The sequence below is a fragment of the Anolis carolinensis genome, chromosome 2 (genome assembly GCF_035594765.1).
Source record: "Anolis carolinensis isolate JA03-04 chromosome 2, rAnoCar3.1.pri, whole genome shotgun sequence".
Taxonomy (NCBI): Eukaryota; Metazoa; Chordata; class Lepidosauria; order Squamata; family Dactyloidae; genus Anolis; species Anolis carolinensis.
In genome coordinates, this window is record NC_085842.1 from 208782034 (window position 1) to 208805113 (window position 23080).

The 23080-nt window shown below is 38.9% G+C and overlaps 1 protein-coding gene across 2 annotated transcripts in view; it reads left to right on the top strand.

The window, feature by feature from the left end:
- hoxc10 (homeobox C10) overlaps positions 1–23080 on the top strand; it is a 219035-nt gene that overhangs the window by 181729 nt on the left and 14226 nt on the right. The window contains exon 4 of one of the 2 annotated variants that reach the window (XM_062971625.1): positions 11645–11726. The exons of the other annotated variant lie outside the window; for it this stretch is intronic. The gene's annotated coding sequence lies outside the window, so the exon portion shown is untranslated. Of the gene's footprint in view, positions 1–11644; positions 11727–23080 lie in introns of those variants that run through there. 2 annotated transcript variants of the gene reach the window in all.

The following is a 23080-nucleotide window of genomic DNA, read 5'->3' on the forward strand; positions in this document are numbered from 1 at the left end:
TGATAACCACTCTCTTCCTGTAAGGAGAGACCTAGGAAAATGCAGAGTTTGCAAACATTAAGTATCTATGGAACAACAGCGGAGGCAGCTTTGTGCACAAAATGAAAAAGCAGTGGTGCAGATAAATGTAAAATACACTGCAGCAGCTCTAGTTGTTTCCTGTGGCATCAGGCAATTACGATAACACAACTTTCCACTATATTTTATTGTATCCCTCCTTAAAAGATGAATGGCCCACTGGTGAAATCTACATATTGTAATTAACTGATAAATATTTAATAAGGGCAAGAACTTTATCTTTTCTGGTCTTTTCCAGAAGCAAACTTAGGAGCTGGTGAACAGTTAAGGCATGCATGTGTCCAGACTCACAGAGAGAGACACACACAGACACACATCTCTTTCTTTTTATTTGATGGGTTGAAAGTGTGAATGTATTGTTACACTTTGTGTGTGTTTGCAAGAGAGAGAATATATTGGAGAACAGAAATGTGGAGAGCAATTAATTTGGTAGGAGAAAGATGCTGTGAAACTGCTGACGAAAGCATGCATCCAGACTATAATCTAAACTAAAGTAATAAGAGTTCAGACAGCAGAGGAATGAATCTTGGGTTACAATCTAATTTCCATAGGAGCAAAGAGCATCGAGGAAAGGAAGGTGTGGAGGAAGAGACCAGGAAGTGCTACCTTTTATTAACTGTGGAAACAGTTAATAAAATGACAAAATAAGTAAATGACAAAATTTAATAAAAACATGGATTAAAATGGAGAGGTTGTAAAAATAGACTGGATAAAGTGTGCCATATAAATATTGTAAACACGAGGTAACTGATAAAGTGCTGCAAATTCTTGGAAGTGCAAATTGGGATGGGAATAGACCCTGTGTCTATATCAAGTTGACAAAAGTAAAAAATGCAAACCGGTACGAGAATCGTCACGGATACAGGATTGTTATGGGGATGAGCAATCTTTATCCAAAGAGTTCCAGAGCTGGGGGGCCACCACGGAGAAGGCCCTATCTCTCATCCCCACCAACCGCGCTTGTGACGGAGGTGGGACTGAGAGGAAAGGAGTTTTTTAGTATAGAGTTGAGCACGCTGGATAGTTCCTTTCAAAAAGGGCTAGGGCAGGTATGGCCCATGGACAATATGAAACCCTTGGTAAACCTAAGTGTGGCCCCTGAGGTTCCTCCAAATCTCCAAGGGGAATGTTTCCTTTTTTAAAAAAATGAATCAATTGGCAGGTGATTTTTTTGCTCATGATTTATCATGCTCAGACCAAAGCAGGTTGCTTTCCACTGATATTCCAAAGTCTCAAGTCTCAAAAATATTTTTATCACTAAAATGCATCTGGAAATAATGTATTTTTACTTTGGTAGCACTAGAAGGGCTAGGTTGGGCCTGCCAGGAAGATGCAGTATGAAAAAATGTTATCTGCCCTGCCGCCTGTCCTGTTGTTTATCCCTGCTCTTAAGTATGAACTAAAACCTGCACTGGAATCACTGGCCTCTTACTGCCTCTAGTGGCTGGCCCCAATTATGTGTGTTTGTGTGTATGTGTACTCATGGCTTCTCTTTACTTTTCACATGGCTTAACCAGCATATGGGGAGGCAACATAGAGAATAAGGACCTGAATCCAGCTCTATGCTGGTTTACTGAAAATCCCTGCTACAGTGAGCCTTCCATGTTCACTGTGGTTAGGGCCACAGGACCCCTGCAAAAGCTAACAACTGCAAATAATACAATTGCAATATTTTAACCTGAAAGAACACCACTCTAGGAATTTCTAGCTTCTTCGGAATGACCCTATGTTCAATTTCTGCCAGATTATACTGGAGGAGCAAGTAATTCCTAGAGGGGTATTTTCACAAAGTATCTTGTATGTTTTCCAGCACAACTCTATGCTCAATTTCCAACAGAAGTTGAGCATAAACTAAGCCTATAGCCAAGGGGATGTGTGTGTGGATTTTATGGATTTTATGGATTGGTCCTTTCCCACCCCCCACCCCTGAAAATTTTCAGGTTAAAAAAACCCAACTCTGGTTTACTCATAAATTTTAACCGGTTAACCAAATCCTCATGCTAAGCCTATGAGAAACAAAAATTAGAGTTCCTCCAAAACTGCAAACACCATCTCACCAAAGTTTGATAATTTTTGAAGACTTGGATGTTTCAGCAGGCCTTTGGAGATACAGTCATTAATTAATGAGCCCCAGAGGGTTTTTAATAATCTATCCTGTATTTATTACGATTTTACCATTTATGTAAATTTTAAATGCAATTTTTATCCTGTATTTTTGTTTTAATTGATATATTGTATTACTGTTTTATCTTTTTATAGTGTGATTTGTATTATGTTGACTATATTTTGTCCTATGTTGTTTGAGCCTCTGCCCCATGTAAGCCGCCCCGAGTCCCCGCGGGGAGATGGTGGCAGTGTATAAATAAAGTTTTATTATTTATTTATTATTATCATTTCCTACCTTTCTGCCAATTTACATTGCAAGAGCAACAATAGCCGAAATAGTTGAAATGTCCAAGTTTTGACATCACTGATGTTTTTATGTAATTTCTAAAAATGTGGTAGTATGTTTAGGTATTCCAATTAAAGTGGAAATATATGTATAAGACGTCTTTCAATCTCTAATTCTAATCAACATTTGTTCAGGCATTGTTTTATTCCTTAGAGGTGTGCAAATTCATTCAGTTTTCATTTTGAATTTTGGGTGCTCCTATTCTGTGTTTGGGAAGATTTTGAGAGATTAGGAGGAGGGCCATTCAGATTCGTTATTCAGAACCCTGAGTTCTGTTTCCGTTTCAGGAAGAATCTTTCCAAAAACAGGGGCAGGGATGGGATGGGACCCAAAACCAGAACTGATTCTGTGCCATTTCTCACACCCTATTCTTTTGTAACCAGCAAATTACCGATTTAGAGTCATGTTCAGTTTTTTGTAGACTTGAAACTTTGTAGCTAAAATAGAAATTCAAATTATTTACATCTATATAAAATATATAATAAGTCATAGAATTTAAATTATTTTGTGTTATGGACCTACTCTTCCTGATTTGCTGAAATAATTAAAATTGTTCTGGCATAACATGACAGTGGAGGACCTAGAGGCTTTTTAAAAAAACCAGTGAGTAATCAAATTCACAAAAGTCAAATTCACAAATATGGAGGGCCAACTGTAAATACAATTTCCCTGGGTTGTGTCTCTGTGCAAGTGATTATGCAAAGAACTATGTGACTTTTAACAGTTCTGGAAGAGCTTATAGAAATACTTGCAAGCATGCTTATACTTTACACTACTGGTCACAAATGGTCCATTACAAGTTTCACTTCACTATCATGAAATAGAATGCATGGCTTTATTCATATGCACTGAATACTTCTGAATACCAATTGTTTTGCTCAAGTACAATTATAAAATAAAAAAGTGGATTGGATGCCACCCTTGTACTAACTCTGAAAATATGCAGTCATGGGTGATTCACTAGTACTGTGATGTAACTGAATGCAGGCCCAGGTTTCCAGAATACAAGCTTCTGGGATATACTTTAGGATTAGCCATTGACACAGTTCATACACATGAACAAAATCCCCATGAGAACTGAATTCCCTATTTAATTCAGTTTTCCCTTCTAAACGATTGTATCTGAGTTGGGCAAGCAGCATTAGAGCCTTTGCACGTCCATAGTATTCGGTGGAGGTGTGCATTTTTCATTGGTCCTCGTAATTCAGATCATGTTTGTTAAATTCGTACTTACGAGGCGATATCTCATATGTGGGCGTGGTCCACACCAAAAATTTAAGAATAGAAACTTACCCCATACTTTTTCATTTTAGTTTTGTAAATCTCGGAAGGCTCCCAAAGTCAGCTTCATATTCAGTGCAAGGAATCAAAGCTGAAAGTAAAGCCAAAAAGGCTGCCTCAGTGCCTTGCTTTTCCTATGTAAATTAATGGAATCTCACCATTAGGAGTGGGGAAAAGAGGAAGCAGTGTTTGCTGGGAACAGCACAGAACTCTGGGAAATGTAGTTTGGGAAGGGAGAAGCCCTATGCCAGAGAATTCAAAAGGTCCTGCCCTAACTACCTTTCCCAGAATGCAGTGCACTGTTCAGCATTAGAGAGATTTGCAACTAGCCAGAGTTCCAATAAATTAAACATTCTACACTATGATATTTGTTCCTGGGGTATAAATGTCATTTCCTAATTGGTTCTATCATAAAAACATGGTGAAAGTTTATTAGACTGCAAAAATTGTCTTTGCATGAGGGGCATTGTGTTATACGGTGGCACATTTTGCTGTAGTATACTATCCAGTCCACCAACTTAACTGTGTCATCTATTTATTTACCAATGTTTTTTGGGTGCAAAAACAAAGTTCCTGGAGTAGAACTACCACTTTCAAAGTAAGAACTACACAATTAAACAGGAAATAACACTTTCAAACTAGGAACATGTTTTCTTTATTATTATTATTCAGAGGCTGAATGGCCATGTGTTGGGGGTGTTTTGATGGTTTTTACACTATGGTTTTTGTTCCTGGGTTATAAATGTCATTTCCTAATTAGTTTTATTATAAAAATATGTTGAACATTTATTAAACTGCAAAAACTTTGTCTTTGCAGAAATGACATCATGTTATAGCACATTTTGTTATCCAGTCCATCAATTTAACATCATCATGCACACATTTAACAACGTTTTTGGTGCAAAAATAAAGTTCCCAGTGTAGAACCACTGCTTTCAAAGGAAGGACTACACAATTAAACAGAAAATAATACTTTCAAACTAGGAACATATTTTCGTTATTATTTTAAAAAGTTGCTTATAAAAACTTTGAAAATTCACCGAAACTCTTTGGATATGTGAAACATTCTGAAATTTGGTGGGCTAAGAGTGGTAAATACTTTTGACAATTATAGTGAGTTGAGCCCCTGAATTTTCCCCAATTATAGTAATTATGCACAATTACTATAATGAAATAGAAACAAAATTTTGTTACTCTAGTTATAGCAAAATTTTCACTAATTATACTTTAGAAACACTTTAGAAATGAAATACCAGTGCCCCCAGTTTTGTAATGACTTTTGAATCATTTTTAATGGCTTCCACATCCCTAGCGTATGAAACAGAAGGAATTCCATCCTGTACATGTTTGTTTTTGTATTTCTGTTCCTGTTTCTTTCTGCATGTGGATTATTGCCACATTTGACAAGAGACAGATCAGTTATTGAGGTAAGATTTTGCTTACAAAGAGCAATGAATGATGCCTGGAAAAGGTACCCAATAGCTAATGCCAGTTGATATTGTAGACTGCCTTCCCTTGCCAGATGTCTTCCAGATGTGTCTGGTGCTACAGTCCCCATCCCAATAATCAAACTAACTGGGAAGTCATGATGCAACACATCTGCAGAGTGCCTGGTTGGGGAAGCCAGGTGTAGACAAAAGACAATATTATACTAGACCAGTATCTAAAATGCTGTCTGGAGAACTCTGAACATATTGGAAATCTCTGTTGCTAATATAAAGCTGTACTCAGCTGCTTGTCTTGCTAAAATTAGACTGTCGTGATCTAGATTATATTTGCCATACTACGTTATGTTTTATAGGACTAGTTTTTGTAATGGTTGTATTATTCTGCATCTCTCTCAAATCTACTGTTTAGGGACTTCGGCTTCTCCAAGGGGAAGAGAAAATATTATTTAACCCTATGGATATTTAGCTATTCATTGTCTTTCTGGCAATAATTAGATATCACTTCATTTAGCACAATTCTCTCTGAGGCTTCAAATTTTTCCTTTAAAAACTAACTTTCATATTCCTGTCACTTCAGGAGATACTATTTGCCTGTTGGGGGCCAGGCAAAGTTTTAATGTTATTTTCATATACGGGGTTTCTCTGGGATTTTATGTCAGTATTTGTTTGTTTACGGAGGCATTGAATGTTTGCCATTGTATGTTGGAATCCGCCCTGAGGTCCTTTGGGGATATAGAGTGGAATACAATTAAAATATTATTATTATTATTATTATTATTATTATTATTATTATTATTATTATTGGGGTTGTTGTATGTTTTCCAGGCTGTATGGCCATGTTCTAGACGTATTCTCTCCTGACGTTTCACCCACATCTATGGCAGGCATCCTCAGAGGTTGTGAGGTATGGAGAAACTCAGCAAGGAAGGTTTATAAATATCTGCGGGAAGTCCAGGGTGAGGGAAGAACTCTTGTCAGTTGGAGGTCAGCATGAATGTTGCAGTTAATCACCCTAATTTGTATTGAATGGCTTCATCTACTGGCTACTTTCTGCTTGGGGGCATCCTTTGTTAGCTGCCCCTAGTTCCCATGTCTCAGAGTGTTGCTTCTTATTTACTGTTCTGTTTTTTGAGTTTTTTAATACTGGTAGCCAGATTTTGTTCATTTTCATGGTTTCCTCCTTTCTGTTAAAATTGTCCACATGCTTGTGGATTTCAATGGCTTCTCTGTGTAGTCTGACATGATAGTTGTTGGAGTGGTCAAGCATTTCTGTGTTCTCAAATAATATACTGTGTCCAGGTTGGTTCATCAGGTGGTCTGCTATGGCTGATTTCTCTGGTTGAGTTAGTCTGCAGTGCCTTTCATGTTCTTTGACTCGTGTTATTATTATTATTATTATTATTGTTATTATTATTATTATTATTATTATTATTATTATTATTATTATTATTATTATTATTTGTATTCAAGTGGTCCTCTGATGCTGGTGTGTGTGTGTACATGTGTGTGTGCACGCAATTGAATGTGGATTCTCAAAGGATGCTGGTCTCTGCTTTCAATAGAGCTGAGTATTTTAGTTTTAAAGAACCAGGCTGCACTCTGAATGGTTCAGTGTTGTTGCACCAAGACTGACCTGAGCAGACACGGAAAGTTCAAGTACATTTTGCATCTCTGAAAGCTATTGCTCTGTATTGTACTTAATGATTAACAAAAGACAGATGATTTGGTCATGCTTTTTTGTTTGTTTCTGGCACCACCCCGGGATGGGGCAAACATGTGTGGGAGAGTTGCACTATGATTCTGTATGTATTGGAACACCATAAAGAGATTAGCTTGATCAAACATCACACAAATAAAATCTGGGGTGGGGGGACACAAAAAGTCAAGTTGTAGCACGATTGCTCACTGAAAAGTCCCTGGTTCCTTTTCTTGTATGCTGTGTAAAAGAATCTTCTATGGCTACATTGGGCTTGGTGTCAGAGTAGATGATATTAAGCTAGATGGACTCAGTGGTCTGACTTGGCATGAGCCAATTTCATATGTTTGTGTGATACTGATAGTCATGGTAATAAAAACTGCTTCCTGTAACTCATCAGCAAACAATGGTCCATATGTCTTGGCAATTATATGAGTGATTAATGTCCTAACATTTATATAGGACACTGTTTGCGATACAGCCACAACTAAATCTGGATATAGCAACAAAACCTTCTTATAAAAAAAACACATTGTTGTCATCTTCCACCAAGTGGATACTTTTCATGTATACGGATGTCTATATGGCTCTTTCTATTACATGTAATGAATAACATTTTAAAAGACATGTAGCAAATGAAAACAAATTGCTATTGGTTTCCTAATTCCAGCTTAACTCCAGACTCAACAGCCTGACCATCTGCTCCCCTTTGTGAACCTCACAATCTTATTCGTGAATCTCTTTGACTAAATGTTCCCATGAATTAGAAAGTGACCCTCTCATGTCTAGCTTTCATGGCCAGAATCACTGGGTTGCTGTGAGTTTTCTGGGCTGTATGGCTATGTTTCAGAAGCATTATGTCCTGATGTTTCTCCTGAAGTCACAACCTCTGAAGATGCCTGCCATAGATGTGGGTGAAACATCAGGAGAGAATGCTTCTGGAGCATGGCCATACAGCCCGGAAAACTCACAGCAACCCCGTGACCCTGTCATGTCTGTAATGTCCCTAACCCATGCAAAAGACTGTACCTGACTAATCGATACTTTCATCAACAACATCCCAGCACATTTTAAACAGATAAGCAAGAAGCTATAGTTTGCTTTGTGTGTTCTTGGCTTCTTTTCTTGGTTGCAGAAAATTGTAAACAAGGCCCTAAATGTGTTGTACAGCAAAAATAAAAGACAATAACACAATAACAATATGTTACATCGTTATTAGGACAGTAATTAGAAGGGAGGGAGGAAAGTTATTAAAAATAAGAATGCTTGTATCTCTGGTGTTATAATATTAACATTTTAACAAGGTGTTTGTTAAAATGTGAGGCCCTTCATTATGGGCTATGAATAATGGAGACCGGAAGTCTTATATTTAAATAGGATTAAACTGATGTTTTGAAGGAGAAAAAAACATAATAAATTATTATCAGTGTATTACACCGACCAGTATTGCTGTCACAGCCTAGGAAACCATGGATAAAGCAGGATACTAAGCTCCTGATGTACTCATGGAGCGCTGTTTTACTGCCACACGTTTGCTCAGTCAGTGCTACTGGCACAAGTGCTTTAGTCAACAGATGCTGGGAAACAGTAGAGAAATGTTGGAGGACAAAGCCGTATAAAACTATTCTGTGCCTTTCAAGCTAGATTACTGTTCCAGGTACCATGGAAACCAGGGGCAGGTCTACTATTAAGGCAAGTGAGGCAGTCACTTCAGGCAGTAAAACTTGGGTGTCAAAAAAGAATTGGAAACTGTTCTTTGATTTCTTCTTATTTTTACTGCCAAGGAAGGGCACCTGTTGGACTTCATGCCTCTTGTGCCAAAATGTCTTGGCTGGCCTCAATTATTGTGTGTGCATGCTTTCAAGTTGTCTGTCAACCTATGGTGACCTCATGACCTTTGGCAAGAAATACTTACAGGTGGTTTTCTTCCTTCCTTCCTCTGAAATATTGCCTTCAGTACCAGGTATTCATGGATGGTCTCTCATCCAAGTACTAAACAGAGCTGATTCTACTTCACTTCCAAGCCGAAATAGGATCTGGTGTCTTTAGTGTGTTTAGGTTCTCCTCAAGGACTACATACCTCCAGATCAAGTGAATGAGGAAGCCAGGGTGTGTTCTATGTTGGGCAGCAAAATATATTATTTATTATTATTTATTATTTACAGCATTTATATTCCGCCCTTCTCACCCCGAAGGGGACTCAGGGTGGATCACATTACACATATAGGCAAACATTCAATGCCTTTTAACATAGAACAAAGACAAGACAAACACAGGCTCCGAGCGGGCCTCGAACTCATGACCTCCTGGTCAGAGTGATTCATTGCAGTTGGTTGCAGCTGGCTTGCTCTCCAGCCTGCGCCACAGCCCGGGCCTATATTTTGCTGATCCTACGTGACTGATGCAGCCCCTCCATTATCGGGGTTCAACTTACATTCACTGTCAATCCAATCTGCCTCTGTTTCTGAGGAGGATGTGACAAATGGTTGGTCTTCATGATCTGGGGGAAATCTTGGTGGCAGCTCAAGGCTCCCGTAGAAGTGGCGAACCTACTCTGGCTTTAGTCCAGACTTTAAAAGAGCAATCCAGGTTTCACAGCCCTGTTTCACAAGTAGCCCTGCATCTTACAGTTCAGACTGAAAGCCAGAGGTGATTCATAATCACACTGAAAGAAAAGTTATTGGTCACAATTGGCCCTAACTATCAGCATCAGTAGAACTGATACCATCTGAGCCATGGGTGGGGAAGGACTTTGCATGGATACTATGTGCACATTCTAGGAGCCAAATGTTGCCCCGTCCACCATATTACTACTGTCTCCATTACCATCTTCTCCCCCCTTTCTTCCTTTTCACAATGTAATAGCTCCACTAATGAAATCTGACCCTCCTGTTTACTACATTTGCATAGTAATTATCCTAGGATTGCTTGGAAAAGTGACTTGTTTGAGGTTGTGTATATGCGTGTGTGTCAGTCCTGTTACTGTTACTAGACTGGTGGTTATACTTTTGCAAGATTGCATACAGGTTATATTCTATTTCTGGATCAAGCATTCATTTAATGCTTACAGGCACATCCAGACATTGCATGAGCAGCAGAAACAGACCTACTGTTGTTATTTGTATTTATGTACAATTTGTGTTCATTGAAGATGCTTCAGGAAGTAGATTTAGGGTGTCATGAAAGTGCAGCAAATGCATTATTATTTCCTTTCTTTTTCTTGTGTATTGGCAGGTGTAGGCTTGAAAAACCTTCTGCCTTAAGTATCAAAATGAAGTGTCTATTCTGGGGTAATGTGCGACTTAGTTTGGGTGGGTGGATGATGGGCATCCTTCAATGCTTCACCTTAATACCACAAAATATCTTAAGCAGGCCCCAGTGAACAGTGGAGACCACCAAGTTTTCATGCAAAGAAATTGGCCTGTAAATCCGATATCGCAGAGGAAAAGATCTGCCTTGCTGGTGTGTGTGCAGGAATGTGGCCATGCTACTTATAAGAGAGATATGGTGTACATTTGGGCAGCTATGAGAAATTACTGGATTGGAGCAAAGTATTTTAATTTACAGACACTGCAACTAATTACAGTTATATGGGGGCAGGCAGCCATTAACCTCTGTTGTTGTTAATGAGAATAGGTTTATGCCCAATTTCCCTTTTGATTTTGAACCTTTGAAATAAGATTAAAGCTTTTGTGCCCAATGCACTTTTACATCTTCCTGGCTATACCCAGAGGTAACAGCTGGGCTTGGCTTTAAACATGCCTTATAAATAGCTAAACATACATATTAACAAGTGAGAATCCAGTGCTGCCTTTCCCAATCTGGCACCATCTCAACATGTCCGGAAGCAGTTTCAATCATCCCATATCAGCATGCTCATTAGTCAGAGAAGATGAGATTTGGTCTTCTAATATCCGAAGGAGGTGGCATTATATCAACCCACGGTGGCTTGCAGAATCTAAAAGGAAAGTTAAGCTAAAAATATAATGCTAAGAATGTTTTTAAAAAGCAGACTTTGGTCCATTAAAATATATAGTTAAAAACTATTCAAACACTATACAATGGGCCCAGGATCTCCAGTGTATAGGAACATTTTTGGATATTCATGTTCCATAATATACACTGTGGCGCAGTAAAATCGTGTCTCTTATATACAATGGCAAATCATGATTTGTTATGTGGATTTTAGAGAAATATTTCCAAACTCAATATAGTTGAATTCATAGATGTAGAATCTATGAAGATGGTCTGACTGTATTTAGAGCTTTTAAAAAAGAAAAAAGAAAAAAAGAAGGATAGCAGGAACTACAATGAAAACTAAAGCACAATACTACATTCCTAAACTGAAATACTGAACACCAAGTGACTTCATAATTGAAAGCGATATCAAAACATGGAGAACTATAACACATTGAAAGAAAGCAAAGCAGATAAAATAGAATACTTTCTACATAGACAAAAATATTTAAAATATAATCTGTACTAGCTGGAGGGAGGCAGAAAGAAAAGGAGCTACTTAGTCTGCATAGGGCAAGCCAGTCCACTATATGGTGGAATCATGCAGCACATCGTCTCTAAAATGTATTGGAGGATAGCCTTTCTTTCATTATAGGTTTTTTGTCATGTCACAGAAAATTGAGAATATGCCTCAAGTTGCTTGTGGTGTGAGAGAATTGTCTATCTACACAGAGACATTGCCCAGGGATGCTCGGCTGTGTTAACATCCTGTGGGAGGCTTCTCTCACGTCCCCATATGGAAGCTGGGACTGACAGATGGGAACTCACCCATCTCACTGATTTGAACTGAGGACCTACAGATCTTCAGGTCAGCAGTTCAGCTGGCACAAGCATTTAACTCATTGCACCACTGCTGCTTCTTCATTATAGGTGAGTCTCAAAGAAAGACCTCTCCACTAATTTTGGCAAGGGCTTGATACTGGGACACTCTCATACTTTTTCCAACATCTACAGACAATCCCTGAGTTACAAACATCTGACTTAGAAATGACTCATAGTTAAGAACAGGGGTGATACAACAGGAAGTGAGAGAAATCTACCCCTCAGAAGAGAAATTCACTCCTGAAAGAGTGATCACAGAGAACAGGTGTCTCAAGCGAAGCATTATTACCAATCCTTGTTTCCACAACAAGCCACACTTTTTAAAATCTTCAACATAAGAACAAACCCACAGAACCCATCTTGTCTGTAACTTGGGGATTGCCTGTATTGGTTTTCTCCAGGTCAAAGAGTTTGCAAGCTCTCCAAATGGAATCTGTATCTTATATAATTCAGAAACAAACAGAAAGCTCAGTCGGGTGGCACCTCTATTCCTGAGGGTGGGGGAGGCCTGCTGTTAATGTCAGACACAAAATGAGCATTGCTCATGCATCCATCCCTACCTCCCCACAATATCCTGATGCATGCACTTGCAGGGAAACATCTATAAGCAAATTACAACTCCATTCCTGGAATTAAATCAAAACTCAGCACTAACTCAATTGTATCTAGCATGATGGAAAGGTCAGGAGGGATCCTTGGTCCATTGCAGTTTCAGAATTTCAGTAATGAATGTTTCAGCAGCCCTTCTCTCTTTCCTCTTTTCCCTCCTCCCACTGCCTTCCACTAATGGACAAAACTATAACCACAGCTTGCAAATGGCTTACTACAGAAGCCTCCGCTGACACTTGAGAGGGGAATAATGTTACTTCCTATAACCCTGACATGCATTTTTGTGCACATTGTTGCACTTTGTATCTCCGAACCCAATTGTTTTCAAATTATCATGAGACACAAAGGTGGATTTGGCTTCATAGACAAGCTGAAGTGTTCCACCACCATGACACTAAAGAGAGGCAGTATGTTTGCGCAGCGTGGAGCCATATGTGGGGGGCATGTCTCAGCCTTTTCTCATAAACTGCTCCGCAGGCAGCAGCTGGTGCTTCTGAATGCTAATCTACACAAAGGTATTATTTCAAAGCTCAAAAAATAGTTGTTTTCCCCCAAGCAACTCCCACCAAACCATTACCATGTTAGTTTCAATCTCTTTTGCTCGTTCAAAAGTTCTCTCCACCACTCATCTAGATTTGTCAACAGGTGTCATTGGAACCTCCATATTCAGAAGCAATATACTTCTGAATGTCACGTGCATGCTGACACTGTCAACATTGGCTCATCTTGCAACCTTTCCCATTTATTTGAGCATTATTAGAAATCCAAACAGTGGGATGGGCAGAGAGAAGTGATTGTGGAAGGCAGTCAACTTGGATTTGGCAGCCTTTGACATTCCATATGTTTTCAACTACAACTTGCACAATTTCTTATCATGGGTCACACTGGATGGTAATGATGAAGGTTATAGTATAAAATACTGGGAAGGCTAAGGTTTCCACAACCATTGCTTCAGGTGAGAATACATCAGAAAGCACAGAGCAGAGCCACAGGTATATCCCACATGTTCGCCCTTACCTTTGCAGTGTGTCATGCAAGGTTATGCTCAGATTGGTTCCTCTAACCACAATGGACCCAGTAATCTTGTGCATTTGTTTGACATCATTACCCATTTCTATTTGTACCATTCATATGGCCCCATTTCCATCCACCGTTTACAGAAAATGGCGCCTATACAAATGAGCTTTTCTGTCCAAAATCTGGAAAAAAACAAAGATTTTTTGGGCTTTGGGCGGCAAAGCACCAGGACCTGCCAGGATCTGTGAGCTGGGTCTATGAGCATCGATCGCCCGGCACTTGGCTGTAGGCCCTGCCTGCAGGGTCTATGAGCATTGAGTGTTCGGTGCTTGACTGCAGGCCCTGCCAGCCAGGGCCTACAGCCAAGCATAAAAAATCAGCTGACCAAATGGCTAGCATTCCCCCTTTTTGCCGTTTCGCTGTTTCTTTTGTTCTGGAGGGGGTGGTATCGTTCCGTGCCATCTGAATGGATGGAACGGTACAAAATCACAAAAGAAACAGATGAAATGGGATTTGGGCCAAACTCTAGCACCCAGCCTTTACTGCTCAGGTTTCCAGGGGGGGAAAAGCAGAAATTTAGATAGACATATGGTTTTTCTCCTCACAAAATGCACCATTCATAAATGGAATCCATATGTACAAAGGATGGTGAGAGTGGCAATTTTAGTGGGGGTTTTTTAAGAGAAGGATTTGACATAAGCTCAATTAGATTCCCAACTTTCAAAATCTGACCTGGAATGACTGTTTTCAGGAGAACTGACAACCACCCAGATCTGACCTGGAGCCCAAAAATTGACCTTGATTTCCAGGATCTCCCTGAGATTAATATTGGGGAAGAATAGCAATGAGAAGTCATGATGATGCAATCACAAAACACGAGGAATTAGGAAAAACAGAAAAAATGCCAGCAGCCTCATTTTTTTCTTTAAAAAAGATTAATCTTATGAAAAGCAGGTGACAATAGTTAAAATAGGGCAATTTTCCCACAGTATTTTCTATCATTTACAGTGCAGAGGACAAGATTTTATTTCTTAAATGTTTCCAAATTTTTGTGATTCTATTATTTCTTTAAAAAAAAACCTTCGGGGGAAAAACACACCAGCCTAGCAGAAAGACCTAAAACATTTTAGTATCAAAATCACTAGAACATTTGATCAACAAGCTGGATAATGTACAGTTTTGTTCATTGAAGCCCAACATTTCCAGCAAGGAATGCCCCAAAATTCTTCCCATTAATGGTATATTATTTTTCAGTGACAGAAGGAATTAGATTCAGCCCGCTTTATTTGTAAAATAATAATGATGAGATAAGCAGAGCACTATGATATGGATCTCCAATATTCTATGGGAGAATGGTCTCAGCATTAATAGTGTATATACCTTACAACACCTCTTGTAAATTTTGGGAAATACAAACGAGTGTATCCAAAATTAAAGCAGTTTTATCACCACAAAATAGCAAGTTGAATGCAAATGTCATATAATCCCCAATTGCTGTAACTATGTGATGAAGGCTTGGGGTTTTGATGTTATCCTCAAGATATATAGTGAGTTTAGATTCTTCGCCAAGAAGGCAAAGTCTCTTTTGCCCTTTTTAAAAAATTATGGAAATTGAATACAAAGATGCACTTGGCACATAACAACAAGATGGCTATCACTTCTGCCAGCATTCTAGAATTCTTGTCTGTACTGAAGGCATACTTTTTTTTTGGAGGGGAAAGAAGTATGTGTGAAAACTGTGTGAGCAGTTTTCAGTAATGAAAAACACAAATCTTTTATGTTTACTGTTTGACCAATCTGATGGCAATAATTCAAGATGCTTGGAAGCACCTGGAATGCAACAATGCCAGCTCCATAGAACACTATGATGTCATGAAAGGCTTCCATTGAATGGTGACAAGAAAGAAAATTGTAGAGAAGATAAGCCCAAGTTATTTTGAACTGGGCATTTGTAGCTGGCAATAGAAAATTCAGAAAGAAAGCCTATAAAATACCGACATGGTGCACTGAATACCTGGGACAATGATATGATATTGAAACATTACGATTAAAAAAAAAAAACATGTCTGCACACTTATTTCAACAATGATGTAAAATAGACAGATTTACAGACTCTGTTACAGCACTCCTCACTGATTGACGATTGAAAAGCTGTATGATGACTGTTGTGTTTTACAACATGTAAAGGAAGCAGAACATAGATGAGAGATGGGTGGGGTTTTTGTTTTTTATGTTCCATTGCTTGTTTCAAATGTTTACTGTAAAAAAAAATCTGTTCAATGACAAAATTATGAGCCACAGAAGGAAATAAACTAAGTGATAGCATCATGAACATCAAGGTGTTGAAACAGAACATTACAAATATTATTGCAGTTTCTAGATTTCTTTAAAAAGAACCTAGATTTGTAAAATGGCAATGGAAACATAACCTTCAACAGCAGTATGCTGTGGAAAAGCCAACTCAACCCAACCCAATCATCAGCATACATTTGCTTATCATAAAAGTGTCATACTGGCTACTAAGTTTCAGAAAGGAGGACAAGAACAAGCGTAAAAAGATTAAAGAAATGGCCACTGCTAGTGAATGTCTTGAGATTTTCTTGAGGGTTTACCGGGGAATATAAAATAAATATAAATAGAAGGAATGTAAAATAAGGTATTTATTTATTTATTAAATTTTTTATTTTTTATTTTTTTTATTGTGCTTTTATCTATAATTACAGTGAAAGCGAGGAAAACAATTGTGTGTAGAAAGTGGGGTGAAAGTATTTATTTATTTATTTATTACAATATTTATATCCCGCCCTTCTCACCTAACAGGGGACTCAGGGCGGCTTACAATAAAACACACATATAAAAACTGTACAATACACTATAAATCAGTTAAAAAATTAACTTACATAAGACATTCATAAAACGCATTATAAAATACAGATAGGCGTGTTCAAGTTTAAAAGACTGGGTCTGTCAATTGAGTTCCAGCGTACATAATAGTAAGTAATGCTGCTGATTCTTATTCGAAAGCCTGGCCCTACAACCAAGTTTTAATCTTCCTACGGAAGGATAGGAAGGAGGGAGCCTGCCTGACTCCAATGGGGAGGGCACTCCATAGGCTGGGAGCCACTACTGAAAAGGCCCTGTCTCCCGTCCCCACCAGCCGCACCTGTGAGGCTGACGGGACCGTGAGCAGGGCCTCATCTGATGATCTTAAGCTTCGAGGTGGGTCGTAGCGGGAGACACGTTCGAAAAGATAAGCTGGGCCGGAACCGTTTAGAGCTTTATAGGCTAAAGCCAGCACCTTAAATTGTGCTCGGTCGCTAATCGGCAGCCAGTGGAGCTGGCGTAACAGAGGAGTAGTACACTCCCTGTACGCCGCTCCAGTTATTAACCTGGCAGCCTCCCGTTGGACTAATTGAAGCTTCCGAACAGTCTTCAAAGGCAGCCCCACATAAACTGCAAAATTTAAAAAATTCTGTTTGGCCTTTGCTTCCCATACCTGGATACATTTTAATTCTTTGTTCCCTCCAGTGATTGTTTCCATTTCTCCCAATATTAACCTTACTGCATATAATGCAACAGAACATGGGGTAAATGTGGTGGTAGAATCCAAAGAGGTTGACATTTTGGAGTGGAAAATTTTAAACCTGAGATTTGCAATACATTTGTAAAAGTTTCCCTATGTTTAAAAAGACAGTATCTCCCTATCACTAGGAGCCCAGCACTATAAGGAACATGCTAAATCAGTGGTTCTCAACCTGTGGGTCCCCAGATGTTTTGGCCTACAACTCCCAAAAATCCCAGCCAGTTTACCAGATGTTAGGATTTCTGGGAGTTGAAGGCCAAAACATCTGGGGACCCACGGGTTGAGAACCACTGTGCTAAATAATTGCCTTTCTCCTTGCAGTACTAGATGTCTACATGTACAGCCCCCCCCCCCCCCCCTAATATGGGGAATTATTCTAAAAGGGCTTAGGGAAGCTCCCGTTGTCAACAACCTGGCCTGTGCACTGTACCTTCATCTCCAGCAAGGGGCACTTTTACTATGTGCACACTCAGTGCTTGACCACTAAAAGTCAAACTTCACCAGAAGAGGCACCACATTGTCACCTATCATCTCACTTGCACAATAATTATTCAGTGGTAAGAGGAATCTAGTGATATGTACATATGAACCAACCAAGTGATGCTGCAGAGGTGGGATGAGGTTTTGAAGCCCTTCTGCTTGCTAACATCTCAAAACATAACCGGGGGGTAGAGAATGACTTCCTTTCAAAAATTTGATCCCAGTCACTGGTGTAAAGTATCAAAAAAGATTTCCCACCTCTCCAGAAAAATAAAATAATCCCAGTTCCTGTATTGTGACTAGCAGCATGCTTGCATCCTAGGGACGTTAATTTAGCAACAGAATGCCAAGAGTGTAAGCAGAGTCATTTGGTGGATAATATAATCTGATAGTAGTCAAATCATTACATTGTAAATGCTCTGGAGCTACACTGAGGCTTGTGAAAATGATACAGTCATCCAAGAATGAGCATCACTTAGGATAATATGCGGCACAATAGAAAGACCTATTTAGCATGCTGTAAAAATAGAATAAGAGAACCTCTTGTGTGGAAATGATGTGTTTCAATGCCAGGCCACAAGAGCTGAGCAAACAACGATAACAGTGCTACTAAATAAATAAATAGGACAGCTGGTTTGATAAATCCACATTATTTATTGGCACACTGGCCTCGCTTACCACAGCAAGGATGGCAAGACGACTCTGCAGCTACCCTGCAAATGCGCCAGGAGCCCGTGCGGCGCCTCTGCCTTGCTTTTGTAAAGTTTAGCCCTGACTAAACAGGGGGTGGATTTTAATGTCGCATTCTAATTCTCCTATTACTGTCATAAAGCCATTTATCAAATGCCCTGGGAGACTCCATGGACGTCAGCCTTGTAATACTTTTTATTGCTGGGCTAATCTTTACAGATCGAATTAAGACTGGGGAACTTTATCAGTGGATTGCGGTGGGTGAAGGGTTACGTGTGTATTTCATTTGTTCTGCTATCAAAGGTGCACGGGCCTTTGCTCTAGCTGACTGCCACCAGGCCAAATATGCCCATTACTGTGTAATCAAATAGCCTTTAAGAGGCTCACTCGGTGGGTTGATGCTCGGCATAAAAAGCAAGATGAATGTGGCATCCCACTCTTCCCCCCTCCCCAATCTGCAGAGCAGAGGCAATTTCTTTCCATCCTGATATTAATTCTCCTATTAAATTAAATAACACTAAGGGTTGTATAGCATTCATTAAGCATCACAGGCGCCTGGGCTCCCTGCAGTGTCAATGCCGTCCTTATAACGCCACGTTAATTAGCAACAGGCGGGTGAGTTGTTTGTCTTCCCATTCCCTTATTAATTACTGGGTGAAATAAACAGACTTTATTTAATATTATGATCCAGGTTTTCTCAATAAAGGGAGACACGAAGGCTCAGTCAGCGTCAGAGAACCTGTTGGTCTAAGAAGATGGAAGATGAAGGCATGAGTTTTGTTCCAGTCCCTGGTGCTACTTCACCAGGTCAAACCTATAAAAACAGTGACCCAGAAGGTCAAAAGTGGTTCTATAGGCAGCTAGTATGCCCGGAGTTTGGCACTACTCTCTTTTTCTATTACCAGCAGAACCAAGTGGGGTTTTGAGTTCCAAAAACTGACATGGTGGAAAGTTCTGAAGTGCAGGCATGCATCATGATTGACTTCATAACCATCTCCAAGGAGATCCAGAAATCACAGGCATCTGTATTAATTCCCAACAAGTTTTTTTTGGTGTCTTGGTTTTTAGGCCTGAGGTTATTTGCAAAGCTGATTCAGAAAATTGTTTTGGATAGACGGCATCAACTCTAGTTTCTTTTAATATGGTTATTGTGGTTTTTTATAGGTGAGCAGATGATGACTGCTAGGTGGCTTATGTTCTTTATCTCAAAAACTAGAGCTGATAGGGGAAAATTTCTACCAGTTTTGGAATCGGCAGGTCTAATATACCTAGAAACAAGACTAACATTTGAGTCACCAAAAAGCATGTTAGCGAGTATTATAATGATTTTGAAAACAGTTCAGTTGTTTTCCTTTCTGCCGCGTCTTCCTTAATGGCAATGGAATTCTTTGCAGATTTAGAACCAAGCTTTCCTAACTTATTTTGTTAATGAGAAAATCAGTTTCTTCACTCCAATTCTCCTCAAATCCTTATTTAAAATGCAGCTCAGAAAAGGGGAATGGGGCCAGGGTGGTGGTATCATTATAATAAACACAAAAAGATGAAATTCAGTTAACATAATGGAATTCCATAGAACCCTTACGTCAGACATAATAAATACTTCCAAACTGCTCCTTCCTATTAGTACAGGGGAAGGCATTATCAATATGAGGGTAAACTCTATATTCTTTTTCCTGCAATTATTGTTTCAATTTTCTTCCATTTCATTTGTCTATTGTTCGTTTTACCTAAACTTTAAGAACGTTTGTCAACTTGTCTTTATCTCACATTTACCAACCATTTCCTAATCAATGGGAAGTTATGGCCTAAATCAGCAGCAGGGATTATATAGACCTACTGATATTAATGGTATTGATGTCTCAGCATTCCTCACAACTGTCTATGCTGGCTCCTGGGAGCTGTACCATCTCTGGAGAATGCACATTTTCCATCCCTGGTCAAAATCCAATTGCTAGTCTCAACTAGACTTGACCCATTAAATCAATGGAACTTACATAAATGCTGATGTGCCCTTTTCTCAATGGTTTCATGGCTCTACGTTATCTAGGGCTAGCAATTTGATTTAGGTTAGTAGTTCTCCAGCTACAGTGAATTCAGATTTTAGAAAAACTTACATATGCTGTGGGATTTCAGACAGATAGCTATTGCCAGTCTCAATGAGTTTAATTGATTTTATTTATTTTGATAAATAAAACATTTCATGTTTCATTTTTAAATTTAATTATCTGTGCTCATGGGTATTCTTTGAAAGAAATGAATCCATTGAATCAATTTATGGAAAGTAGTTCTACATTTAAGTTTCCTAAATAGCCTAAAGGCACCAGGTCATGGTTGATTTTGCAAGCTAAGACAAGACAATCCTGGTTAGTATAAGAGACTGCCAAAGAATGTCAAGTGTATAGTTTATATTTCAGGGGAAGGAACTGGCAAAACTACCTTTGAGTATTCTTTGCCTAAGAAAAACCTTTGAAATTGGTGGGTTTGAACGCACAGATACAAACAATTCTATAGAATTTATTAAGTTTATTCAAGATGGGATGGATTTAGAGCATATGTTAGCAATGAGAGACAGATTACAAATAAAATAAATAAAAACAGAACATAGCAGTATTAAGCATAAGACAACTACAGTAAAAATCCATTTTAGCAGAAATGTTTTCAAAGAAACTGGAGATACCGGTTGAAGTGTTCCTCCTTGGTAAGGAAACCTGTCAATTGGCCCATCTGGTATTACTTAAACTCTTTCAACAACAGTGTCACGGTGGTGATAATGACGACAATTACAAACAAAATGTAAGCATTTGTTGCACATCTGACTTTGGGGTGTCTTTCTTGGACACCAAAAGCAATCACCAAAATGGACTTGTTTGGGCTTATATATACATCTGTGGCATATGTTCTCATAGTGGCTGTTGAGTATTCAGATTCATCTTGTTGACACTCCCTAGAGAAGCTTTTGATTTGCCATACCTTTCAGCCCTAGAGTGAGAAAGGGCCAATCCTCCAGTTGCCATTGGACTGCAGCTCCTATCAGCCCTAGTTAATACAGCCAGTGGTTGATGGGATACATAATCCAACAACATCTGCAAGGCCACCTGCTTCCTTTTAACAGTCCATTCGGGAATAGTCAATATCCATCTGTGTATTTCTAACAAAACTGACATTTATAAAAGTGGAGAGATAATGTTGACATTCTTTGGAGTGGCTGGACAGTCACCTCTGTTTGGATTTGCACAGTAATATATTTAACCCAGCCTCTTTCTTATGTATCCCAAGGGGAAAATGTTAGGAAAGATGGGAATAAATCCAAGAGGCTAATACCAGACGGTTTCCCCTTTCTTCCGGAAGGTAGCATTCATTTCAGCAGAACCAAGATTGAACAAATTGTTAAATCCTAGACAACCTTGTGTGCAATTTATCTTTTTCTCTCTCTTTAATTTTGTCCCATACATGACAATTTAATTATTTATTTCTTGCCTATAATGTGATGTGTTGACTGACCTGAAAAGAATGAGGTTGTACCTTGGAACACTCCATTTAGAGACAGTGTATCTCAGCTTCTCATTGATTTGGGATTTCAATTTCCCATTTTCCTGACTCCTGCTGATTCACATGGGCTGCAAGTGGAGATGAAGCACTCAGCAATTCTGCAAATTGTCCAGACTAAGTTTTTGGAGACGTTTGCAAAATACGTAGATTGGGCAAAACAGCTAAGAAGCATTCTAGCACAGCAGTTACTATAGCAGCTCCTCCTCCTATAGTCTCCCATAACTGCTGCTACACTTAATTAAAACAAGAGTACTGGAAAACCATTGCCCCTCTTCTCCACTTTAGAGACAAATACATGATCCTCACAATTGAGTTGCAGTCATTTACGGTAGATCTATTTTGGTGCCATGGCTCAATCATATGGATTCCTGGGTCTTAGAAGTCTCTGAAGGAACAGGAAATGGGTTAGAACTCTCTAGCAGAGAATACTGGGCACTTCACCCAACTGCATATCCCAGTATTCTGCAAGATCGAAATATGGCTATTAAAGTGGCATCAAACTGCTATAATTGGGCAGTGTGTAAACACCACAGTTCTCATTCTAAAGCAGGTCTCTGGAGTGTTTGCAAACAGTAATTTAATTCTCATACAGAAGAATGAATAATTTCAAACATTTCTTCCCTTCTGGGTCAGATTATAACAGGTTTTGCTCATTTTTGTTGATGTTTTACATTTCTTTTTTTTGGGTAAAAAATTGTATGTACCTACTCAGGAGTCACACTATTCTTTCCCACGCATAACTATTTCTGTACTGGGAATACAATTCAGAAAATAGTTTTGACTGAAATGGGAATGAATCAAACCTGTACTGTGATTTATGAAAGGGTTTGGAAATGTGACTGTTGCTGAGTTCTGAAATGAAATGTCTCACAGATGGTGGAAATGAGTGAATATCCCTCTTTTTAGGAACTGCCCAGTTTCAATTCAGAATAATTGTGACTGTCACTTGTTTGTCTTGAGCACAAAAATCCTTCTCTCTGTTTACCCAAGTGTGGTTAAAGTTTTCCTCGTTCATCCACCTGAAACATATTGGAAATGATATTTTTAAAAAGTGACAATTAAACAGGTCTTGCCTGTCAAATTTCATTCAGCCAAGGTCCTTTTTTGTTCAACATCGGAACTAGTTTTGTTGAAAATGCAAAGGTAGGTTTTGGGTCTGATATGAATTTTAGTACTTGAAATACTTCATTTAAAAGTAATTAGATACTGTTATAGTTTCAAGATATGAGATAGGTTTAAAAGTCTCTATTTCCCTTTTTCTTAAAAGTAACTAGAGTATCTCTTTTTTAATAAAAAAATCTGAATGCTATAAGCTATTGGCTGTTGAAATAAAATATAATTCCTTCCTGTCTCCCTTG